Below are 11,491 nucleotides of genomic sequence, written 5' to 3' on the forward strand. Positions count from 1 at the left end.
TGTTTGATGTTCAGCAGTACCAAAATTTACTTTCTCGAGATGGCGAGTACGCTGGATACGTTGAACTACAATGTAAATTTTGTATTATTGAAATATGAGGTAATTGAGTTTAAGTTTAAGTATGGAACGTGTAATAATACCCATAGTAGGGGACGTAAACCGTTTGTTCTGATCAAAATCATTTATTCTCTACGGCCACCAGAACAATAATGGGGAAATCCACTTGCAAGTTGTGCTGATAATTGCTAATGAGTGGGAAACATGCAAACGTTTTATCGTAGGTGATGAATCTTACTCAAGTTCAGTGTTAGACGTCCAGCAGTACCAAAATTTACCTTTCGAGATGGCGAGTACTGGATACGTGGAACTACAATTTATCAGTAAACTATACCCAAATAATTTTTTTTTGTACACAGGGAAGTTGCTTACACAGGGTGTGAAAAGTACAAAAAGAAAGAGAAAAGGTAAAAAGTAATTAACTGTGCGTAAAGAGACAACCAGATTGAAAAAAACACGTAGAGGAACCATCAAACTAAAAAAAAGTAAATTGCAGTTAAACGTGCTCTGGAAGTCCCTACAAAAAACACTGACTCTTTTGAATTGGGTCGTTAAATTAGATTTGTCACTACTGAAAATCTATGAATTTCGAGTCAGAATAGACTAACAGGGACACAAATATACTCTCCTGATGTTGTCACAATGGGAAGGTAAAATTAGCTCCTTATCAACATTCTGAGTTAATGGAACATCTTATCAACGGGGCTACATACATCGACTATAAAGAAAATATTAAGTATCAAAAGAAACCAAAAACTTTCAAAAAACTATTTGAATAATACATTTGCAATGGTGAGTTATAAGTCTCACTTAGATGAATCAACATCATTCTGGTAGTCTATTTAATCTTAAGATCTGGGACTACTACTTTTACCATCTGATTGGACCGTTAATACCCTCTAACATTGTACCAAAGTATGCTCAACTTTATATACGACGTAAACACAGCTGTTGCTCACAGAATAGGTCAAAGATGCGACCAAGTGCTGATGCGTGATTTAAGTGACTAACTTTATTCCACACAACAAATATAATGAACAGAAATCAGGGAATGTAGGAGTATACATAAACAAATTATCTCCATAGAATAAGTAGCTTATTAGGTTATCAGCATTGCGCAGTTCGTACATTATTTATTTTTCAAATGAAACTCAAATTAAAATAAAACATTCATTTCGTTAAACTAATAAAATGGGTTTGATTAACATAAAATAGTTTATATAGGCCAACTATCAGTTCTATTTTATGTAAAAAAATAAGCTGCCCCTAAATAAAATACAAAGATAACCAGTATTTGTTAATTATTATGTCTCTTATTGCTGACAATATTCCCGTGGCAGAGCACTGGTGGTTAACTAGTATATTTTAAAATCAGTAAATAGTATTGCAAATACTTCTTTTGGACAGTTCAATAACTCCCAATAAACGTGTGTTGTTTAAAATACAATTTAAGAATTAACAGCTGTTTAATTCAAAAGTATTATCCACATCATGAAAATGTAAACAAATCTGTGGAGGAAGCTTTAAGGGCTTCTGGGGCAGAGCCCTAACGGGATTCACTTCGTTTTTTTCTTTTGGTAACTCATCCAGAGACCAAGACCTTTCTTTTTACACCTCTACCAAGTTTCTACGACTACTAGTAGTCGTTCTCTCAAATTAGCGGAGACAAAGTTTCCAATTAAATATTTAGATTCCTCCATGTTAATCCTATGGAAGAAAATCCAACTTTGATGGAAGATCTTGCCCAAACTAATAAAGATTTCAAATAATGACAAAGACTTTGCAAAACTACAGATCAGGGCAATTCTTTTGGCACTTTAATCATCGAAATCGGTCCAAAAATGAGGGAGGAGGTCTGTTTACAAAAATCGGCTTAGCGTATTATATATATAGATTTCCGTAGTGGTTAATTATTCATGAGATTTACTTTCTGGAGAGAATTTGTAGAATAGTGTTTTATTAACTGTAAGGGTTTCTGTAATATTATTTATAATATGTTACCTTAAATTATCACTTACATTTCATTACACAGTTCAACTTTAGCTAGTCTGAATCTCAATTTTTCAGTGAATATAAATTAAAATGTATGCAGCACTTAGCTCGAAATGATTAGGGGTTTAGGTTGGATAAGAAAAAGTACAGTCCAGCAAAAACTTCGCACCACGGCCTTGCTGGCGTTGCAGTCAAGAGGGAAGCTATCGTCAAGAGGAAACACCATACTTAGCAAAAAAATATATAGGCCTATTTTTTGTTTTGGTCAGAGAGGTTCTGCCTGTGGCTAAATTGTAGCCAATAGTTTAATGCATAAAATAGCCTGTATTTTTTAATTTTTTACAAACAATGTTTCTGTAGATTGCTTAAACAGGTAGGGCAATTTAGCATTTTGCAACGTGTAGAAAGAAACTACAATCGTACGCGTGCCGTATGGACTAATGTTTAATTACCTAAGGACAAAATAAAAATTAATTTATCTTTTACTGACTTAAAAAAACTGCAAAATCGGCATGTAAACTGCGAACTCAATTAGGCCTTTTACCATCACTAACTTTAACAACAAAACCAAGATACCAGAAAACGCCAAATAAAATTTTAACACAAATCACTAATTTCACTAATTAATTATGGATTCAATATTAAATGGAAAACTCCTGCTTTGTTTTTATTTCAAAAACATTATAATGAGATGATATATTCTAAACGTTTCTGTAAACATTTGACGCTTACTTTAGTGTTTAATCAATATTTTGTTTAAAGTGGAATGACCTCAACGGCTACTCTGGAACTAACCTGAGAATTAAACTAAAAAAGTTCGTAGAGACAATATATTTTTTCACTAAAGCAATTACTATGACAAGTTCCAGTGAGCGGGATTTATTAATTTTGTTTGGAGAAGGTTTTAACTAGGTACATTCTGTTTCTCAAAGGAAAAGGGGTTAAAATCATATAGACTAGCATGCATAGTATGAATAAAGTACAGGGAAAACCTATTACAGTAATATTTTGAGGTAGTTTCCTTTTCTTTATATGCTTGTCAATGCTGGAGGAACGTAATTTCGTGATTGGTTTCGACAAATGGGTAATCAAACCTTAACCATGCACTGCAGTGGCAAAAATGTTAGACGTGAGCCGTTGATTAGCTTTTTCAAATATAGATGAATATAAACTCGTTAAATGTTTTAAAATAAAATCATAATATATCCATTGAATATAACATGTAATACCATCTAACAACTAAATGGCTAAAGAGGATGAAGAAGCAAATAAATAGGTATTGTAATGTGGTCTCAACCATGGTCTCAACTGTGAACCCGCTGAACGTTTTAAATAGGCCTATTTCGATAGAATGTAAAGTCAATCGCACTTTTAGCAAGAATTCCACCACATAAACTTAGAATAAGAGTAGTTTCTATTTTCGTTTATATTATTTTGACCAGAACCAAATCTAGGGTAAAGTTTAGTCAATGGGATGCATTTACACTAATTTAGTTTACCTTAACGAAAGGAAAGTAGAAATAATAACTGGGCCAGGTCGCTAATTCAGTGGGTTTTACCAAGAACTTAAATTATCTCCACATCTTTATATGCCTTTTCATATTTCACGAAGACAATTTCCGAAATTACAATCGGGGAAGCATTTGTATCAAAGAATTTTGTTAACTATAGACTACCGGTAAGCATTAAAATGCACAAACATACGCTTGTAAATTAAGTTACCATTCTTCGTAATGTAATGACATATTTGATGTAATACAGTATAATGATAATTAAATGCTAGAAACTCAGTTTCTATATCCCGTAAACTGATGCTGAGCCGGCCAAACTCCTAGCGCCAATGCCGCGCCAAGCGATTTTATGCCTATTTTTAATCGCTTAAAAATGATACAAGCAGGCTCCGTATCAAAAAAAGCTTCAAATAAAAAATAAAATTCATACTTTGATCTAAAACTTTGCCGCAGGAATTTTTTTCCTGACCAAAAAATAAAAAAGTTCCTCGCTTACTACATTTTTCATGTTTTTTATGGTGTTAAAAAACAATCATCTGTTTTAATTTGCCTAAATAAATTATAAAAATTATGTTAAGGTAAAAACTAGCTACATAGTAATGAGCACTGGTTTTTCCAGAAAAATAATATATCAATTTGAAATTTGTATGTTAACAAATAAGTGTAGCAGAGCAGGTTGAGTGAATGTATGTTTGTGTAAAACAGAGAGGTTCATTCGGCCCGTCCGCCTCGGTATCCCGCCAATTCGATTGACTTATGGCAGAGACTGTACCGTTGGAGCTTATGAAACTTGGAGGTTATGAACCGCTCTGTTTATTTGATATTTAAAAGTTGGAGTTTGTGAAATTTGGACATTGTGAAACTGTGCTTATTTGAAAGTTATAGTTTTGGAGTTTATGAAGTTTGGAGGTTATGAAACACACTGTTTATTTAATATTTTAGACGTTGGAGTTTGTGAAATTTGGACATTATGAACCTCACCCTTTGTATTGTACACAAACCTTAATCACCATGTATGTAAATGATTTCTATAGGTAGAAAACAATGTTATTATACGAGAGACGATCCAGGATACATTAGGAAGATTGGTGGCGATGAAATTGTTTGAAAAATTTGTTTCCTGGACAGTTTGTCTTGCAAAAATCTTGTACGGACTGAGGTATTGGGGTTAATACAGTGAGTAAATATATGTCAGGGGTATTTATTACTTAGAGTACCAGTTAGTTAAATTAAGTTAACTCTTTATCTCTCTCTCTCTTTATGTCTCTCTTGAGTTTTCAAGTAATACTAATTTTTATTTTGTACTTGTACTTTCAATAGACAATGTTAATTTAGTAACGCATTGCATTATTTTTATCAGGTTTGCTTCAAGCCCACCCACGTCATACTCCAAAATCACCCATGGTTAAAACAATACTTAATTAGAACTGATCAAAGAAGCTGAGAGTGACCAAAGAACAATGTTCTGAAGAAGTAGAATAGCTGAGGGACAAAACAACGGTATGGTAATTAGATTTCGTCTGGCAAAAAGCGTTCTTTTGTTCGGCCGGAGACACGCGGCGTGCATCAAGGATCCGTGCTGGAGCCACTTCTATTGATGCCGCGCCACAACTTAGCCGAGGATAATCGAACATTTCCGAGAATAACCGATTGTTACCGAGCATTGCCGAGTATTACCGAGCGACTTGGAGTTTCATGCCAACGCCCATTAGTACATCTCCATTGGTAATCCTCGCTGTCTGACAGCTGTTATCTACTGGCCATTAATCAGCTGTTATCTCTGTTGGGAACGCTGGGTGCCAGCTGATTCAACAAGTGGTTGTGGACCGACTACTTTGTATATTTATTATTCCGTTCACTGGAAATTACATTGTCAAAGTGGGCATTTGTAGGTTATGCGGAGGACCTATTTTTATAACGCTGCGGGGGTTATAATTTATTGAGATAGTTAAGTAAGTCTTGTTAATTAGTTCACACTGGTCTCCAAATACTTTCCCACTATTTATAGGGTGAGTGAAATCACATTTAGTAATTATTGTGTTTATGCAGTTTCTTAGTTGGAAAAAAGTTCGGATATTTCGGTGTCGAAGTAGGTCGTATGTTATTTATTTGTGGACATATAACACACGGAGTTGAAGAAGTTGCTTCTGTCAATGAGATTGCTTTGACAATGTAATAAATATTCAAACTTTAGCAGCACGGATGCATTTTGTAGGTGGGAATGGTGGCCTCTTTTAACCATTTGCCCCATGAAGGCCTCCTCGGAACGCGTACATTACAAGAATATGAATTGGTCACAGCTTCGGGACTTCTTCTTGCTCTCCCCATCCCTACTCTCTTCTCTCCCGAATACCAGAAATGAACAGACCATCTGTAAAAGATCTCCGTCTCCATCATCCCCAGCAACACTTCAAGCTTTAAAATAAATTAGTTCGGTGCTTGCGACATACCTAAGGTTCATCCAAATAACTACAATCTCTTTATTTACCAACTAGCAACAGAGTTAGCACGCTAACCTTCGCATAATCAATTCTTTCCTCCACCGAAGTTCACCCAAGCGCATCAAGCTATCTTATGAGGAATGTGCTTTGTTGAAACAGGTCGTCAACCTGAAATAATCCAAACAAAAACAGTTTCCGACCTATGAGCGATTTAGTGTGCTTGTCTCCAAAAACACATGAAGCGGTTCTAACCAGGAATGTAGAGACATGTTTATCTATGTAACGATAAAGGCCCAGTTTGTGTAAACCTTTATCATTAGGGAACTCAAATTGCCCTCCGACCAACAATAACGTCGATATTAAATATGGATGATATGCTTAATTTACCATGCAAACCGTATAAAACCTTGAGTAAACCAATTATGAGTAAAATAACATCAGTCGAAACTACACAGCAACAAAGGAGATGGCCTTGTACGTTAAAGAATAGTTTTGGGACATAAAACGTAAGGAAATCGTTAAAGAGTTAATAACTCGAAAGCAGTAAAGCGAGCGAGATGGGAATGATAAGCGAGATTTAACAGCCACCACGTGGGAGATTTGATCTGGGGGGGAGGTGTGACCCCCCTTACCCCCCAACCCTCTCACCACTACAGCTCATATTGCCCTGATACCTCTGTAATTAGTGTTAATGGACTCCAATTTACACGAGGGGTGTCGCACTACATTATGGCCGTTTGATGCTGTTCTGTAAGTTTATTACACTGACGATAGATTTAGAAGTAACAATTTGTATGATGAGATACTTTTTATGAAATGAATAGGCTAACTGGCTGACATAATCCTTTGATTATTAATCTTTTTTGGCTACATTCGTTTATAATACTGTACGTTACAGTTAATACTCTCAGATTATCTGTTATATTATTGAAATTGTTGTAATATTTAGTAAATTATTATTTTTAATTTCTTCCTATTTAAATTAATCAGGCCTGTAGCTTATTTATAATGTCGGTTTATCCCTGTTTGATCATAGAATATCTTTTTGCTATTAATTAATTACACTGTTAAAGCATTATTTAGTTTATTAACTTTATCATGTTTAGTTTAATTATTACTTGTAATTGTGTTTAATATCGATTTACTGGTATTCTTTAATTTCTGCTGTTGCCATTTTCGCGTTTGCTTATTGCTTAATTAGCATATTGATTGCTATTGTTAATGTATTTTTGCTGAAACTAATACACTGTTATAAATAAAATACAAAAATCATAATCCTTTTTCGTTAATAAGACTTTCTTATTTCCCTTATTGCTTACTTACTATGTACATTTGTTAATGTTGCTTGTCCCGTAACCTTTGCTTTTGGTAATTTACACCGCTAAAACAGAGGGATAAACTGTAAAAAAAGAAAAGGGAAATAAACAAAACCTTGACGTGCCCCACAAACAATCAAATCCAACCTTGCTTATTGTGAATTGCAAGGTCTTTCTATAACCATAAGGAAACCGGTACGGTACTGCACTCTGCCAGGCATATCTATGATCTAACCGGCCTCTGCCTTTCTCTGTGGTGGTGATCACGGCGTGTATCATGTCTTTATTACTCTATGCGCTGCTGCGGGCTGATAGATGAAGCGATAGCGACACTGCCTCTTTGATCTGCGCTCGCTCCGTGTATCGCTATGGTCACAACTACTTCGTAAACCTCAGTGGCTACTTACTCATATTTACTGGGCGTTTCTAACGTGATTAGAATAGTTGGGTTCAAATGTCAGTATTGCCATTGACTTTGGATACCACAAGTAGATTTCTTATCTTGTTCTACTAGGCAAACGTAACCAAACATGAATCACGTTATGTCACATTGGTAAATAAATCTGAGTTGAGAAAAGTGATCGAAACCAAATACAAGCATAACTATGTTATATGTATACGGCTCTACTTATACAATACTTTAGGTTGTACAATTGTAAACTGCAGTATTGTACTATGATGAGCAACTCGTTATCTCATCCTATATAGGGTAGCATGTTTCTTGAAAACCTTTTTCTTCGGCTTGTATTCATCGCAGGAAAAAATACGCACACATTTAGAAATACATTTTCCTGAAGAATACCTTTATAAATTAAAATAGGTTTAAAAACAAGCACAGAAAATGACTTTAAAATAGTAAAAAAATTAACATGGCTAATGGTGACGAAACAACAACGAAATATAAACAATATATTTCGTATTTGTATTTGTATTCAATCAATACAAATTAAAGAGATTGCAAAAACATGTTTTATTTACAGCGTGGGGTGAATAATCGAGAATTCTGTACATTCCCCACATATTCTTGGTCGAGTTTTCGACCACTGGACGACCTCTAGATTTCATAATTTCCAAACCGCTCTAAAGAATAATTCATAAATCAAACCCGACCCTGTCAAGCTGGAACAACCCCCTCCCCATGTCAAATCTGGTTAGCGTCAGTGTGAAGTTAATTGTCAGCTTCATTTGATAACATGATGTGAGAGGGGAGGGGGTGGAAGCGGTCCGATGTGCCTTACCCGAGTTTGGGAATGGATACAAAGTATATTGTTGGTCAGAGCTACATAATACGACTTGCGCTATAACCCCACCCTCACAAATAGCCGAGATATACATAGTTTTACCTTCAAAATCGGGGACTAGGTAGCAGTTTTGTTTCCTAAAGTAATAAATTTATGTTTTTGAAAATGGATTGGTTCTTCAATATCTTACTACAACCCAAACGTGGGTTTCAATCGACTACAATACCCTGACATAATTATTCCATACCATAACACAATCTCATACCACAATAAATTACTCTACCGATTTGGGTAGACAATACGTTTACTATGGTCAGTCGTCAGTCTTTGAACATCTTTTTGAGTTTTCTTAAAACTAGAAAAAACTAAGTTGTCCAATTGTACCTCTTACTTCAAGCCAAATCACTTCAGAACTCTAGACCTTGCGGGTACTAAACAAGTGCTTCTTACTCCAAGTACAATTACCAATCCTTTTTAGATCAGTACCATCTTTCTGGCTAAAGAAGTAGAAAACACACTTTAAACCGACTTCCTTCTCAGTAATAGTTATTATTTTTAAAAACAAAATGCAAAGTTTTACACTGAATTATGGTGGTTTGAATACATGGGACCACAAAAACACTTGGCGCTAGACAGCAAGAAAAAGAGAGATTGTATGTGTGTGTGAGAGAGATAGAGATACTCTGGGCATCGCGCCAACATTGCTGCTGGCTGTATCCCAACACTACCCGTGTGTGCGTGTGTGAGTGAGTTATCGCTGTAATGTATGTCTAAAGTGCCATCAGTGTCAGTGTAAGTGACAAGTTAGCTAATACTGTCTCTAGTTGACTCTGATGACTATGTTACATAGCTAGGGTAGAACGGATCAATTAGTCATGGCTCTATGAGTGTGCTAAAATAGTGCTTTAGTGGACGTTGTCAGATTTAATGCATATTGAATTATTCCCTTGTAGATTACTCATATATTAATTCCAAGTATGTTTCTCAAATCGTATGGAGAATTTGTTTTTTAGCTGAGGACAATTTTGAAATATGTTTATAACTGGTAATGTTTGATTATGTTGCTTCTTTTTTCCATATACCGATAGCTTTTTCATCTCCACCTCTGCCTGTGCTCCAGTTCTTATAACTCTACCCCCTCTCGAACTCCACTTCCATCCTCACATGAAGGAGGACTCCTTACATCCACTTTAAAATTCTCCATCCTGGGCAACCTTACCTTTATCTTCTAATTTTCCTTCACCTCCACTTCCTTCTTTACCTCCTCCTTAACCTCCACTCACAATTCACCTCCACCTCCATCACCACCCTTCCTCTACTTTCTCCTTCGCCTACACTCTCAATTACACCTCCTTCATCTCCTCGCTCACCACTAACGCCACCTTCACCTCCTCCCTCACGTGTATATCCTCCTTCACCTCCATTCTCAATTGCACCTCCACCTTCAACTCCTCCCTCACCTCTACTTCCTCCTTCACCTACACTCCCAACGTCGACTCCACCTTCATCTCCTCGCTCACCACAACGCCTCCTTTACCTCCTCCCTCACATATCCTCATACATCTCCATTCTCAACTACACCTCCATTCTCAACTACACCTCCACCCTCACCTCTACTTCATACTTCATCTACACTCTCAACTTCACCTTTACCCTCTCCCTCGCATTTATCTCCTCCTTCATCTCCACTCTCAATTTCACTTCCACCTCTACCTATACCTCCACTTTTAATGCCATTCGTTTCTTGTGAAAGAAAAAGAGAACAGTGTCTAAAATTTACATTACTTATTGAACAAATTCTAAATAAAGCATTATATTATAATTTGTTATCAAAATATTAAAGCTTGAATAGTAGCCTATTGTTTGGTGAACTACAGCATACATTTGTGGGGCTGGTTAGTGTTAAATCATTGAGTTGAATAAATGAAGATCACAACACGAAATAGAATTAATTCAGTAAACATAAAAACACGTTATGAAAGCAAGCGAAACAACCCATTAAAGTAATCCCATTCAATAACAACGTTGTGAACGGCGGAATAAATCACGATTGCAACGCTAATTAAAAGGGATGTTTTCATCTCATCCCCCAGTCTGACACAGGGGTAAGCCCGTTATAGACGGAAGGGATGCGCGCAAAAGTCAGAATCACAGACCTCAAACAAGCTAGTGTTATCACAGTAAGCTAAGTGGTCAACCTGACCATAGTACTGAGCATGGAAACCTTTTCAATTGATTAAAAATTCAAACAAAACCAACGATACATTTTTTTTATTGTTACTTTGAGCGCTGAACCAATGTTAAAGTCCCGTTCGTGTAAAAAACCCATTATTAAGAAATGCAAAAGGCTATACACCATTAATAATTTTGCGGGTTTTAATGTTTTGTGTTTCGTTCAAAACTCAATATAGTAGTATCTTATACTACTCACACACGTTGTATACAAAGAAAAAGTAAAGAATACCACAAAAATAATTTTAACTTGATGCATTTTATGAATTTTAACATTTTTCTGATAAACTGTTACTGCTTAATGCCTTTAACGGCATAATAAGTACGGGCATATACAATTTACATTTTATATTCCCATTGTTGATAAGAAATAAAGAAACAAACTCATATTATATCATAGAAATGTGTTAGTACGGGTATTCTGGCGTATTTCAGTACCCAAGAGGTGACAAATTATATTTTTTGTCTAAAAATCACATACACAATAAATAGAAGAAAATAATCAGATTTTAAGAAGTTGGATTCAGTAAATGTTAATTTTTTGGCTAGAAAACCTGTGTTAAAGCGACAATCATCTACACAAGTAACTTCGATAAAAAAATTAAAATATACAAAAATAATATTGGTGAGTAATGATTATAATGGGTAAATGTTTATATTTTTTATTTGTATCACGTTATACAAATGAGAATGTTCTTTAT

This window comes from Macrosteles quadrilineatus, unplaced genomic scaffold (genome assembly GCF_028750875.1).
Source record: "Macrosteles quadrilineatus isolate MER2022 unplaced genomic scaffold, UCM_ALF_1.0 Scaffold_3__2_contigs__length_128488019, whole genome shotgun sequence".
NCBI lineage: Eukaryota > Metazoa > Arthropoda > Insecta > Hemiptera > Cicadellidae > Macrosteles > Macrosteles quadrilineatus.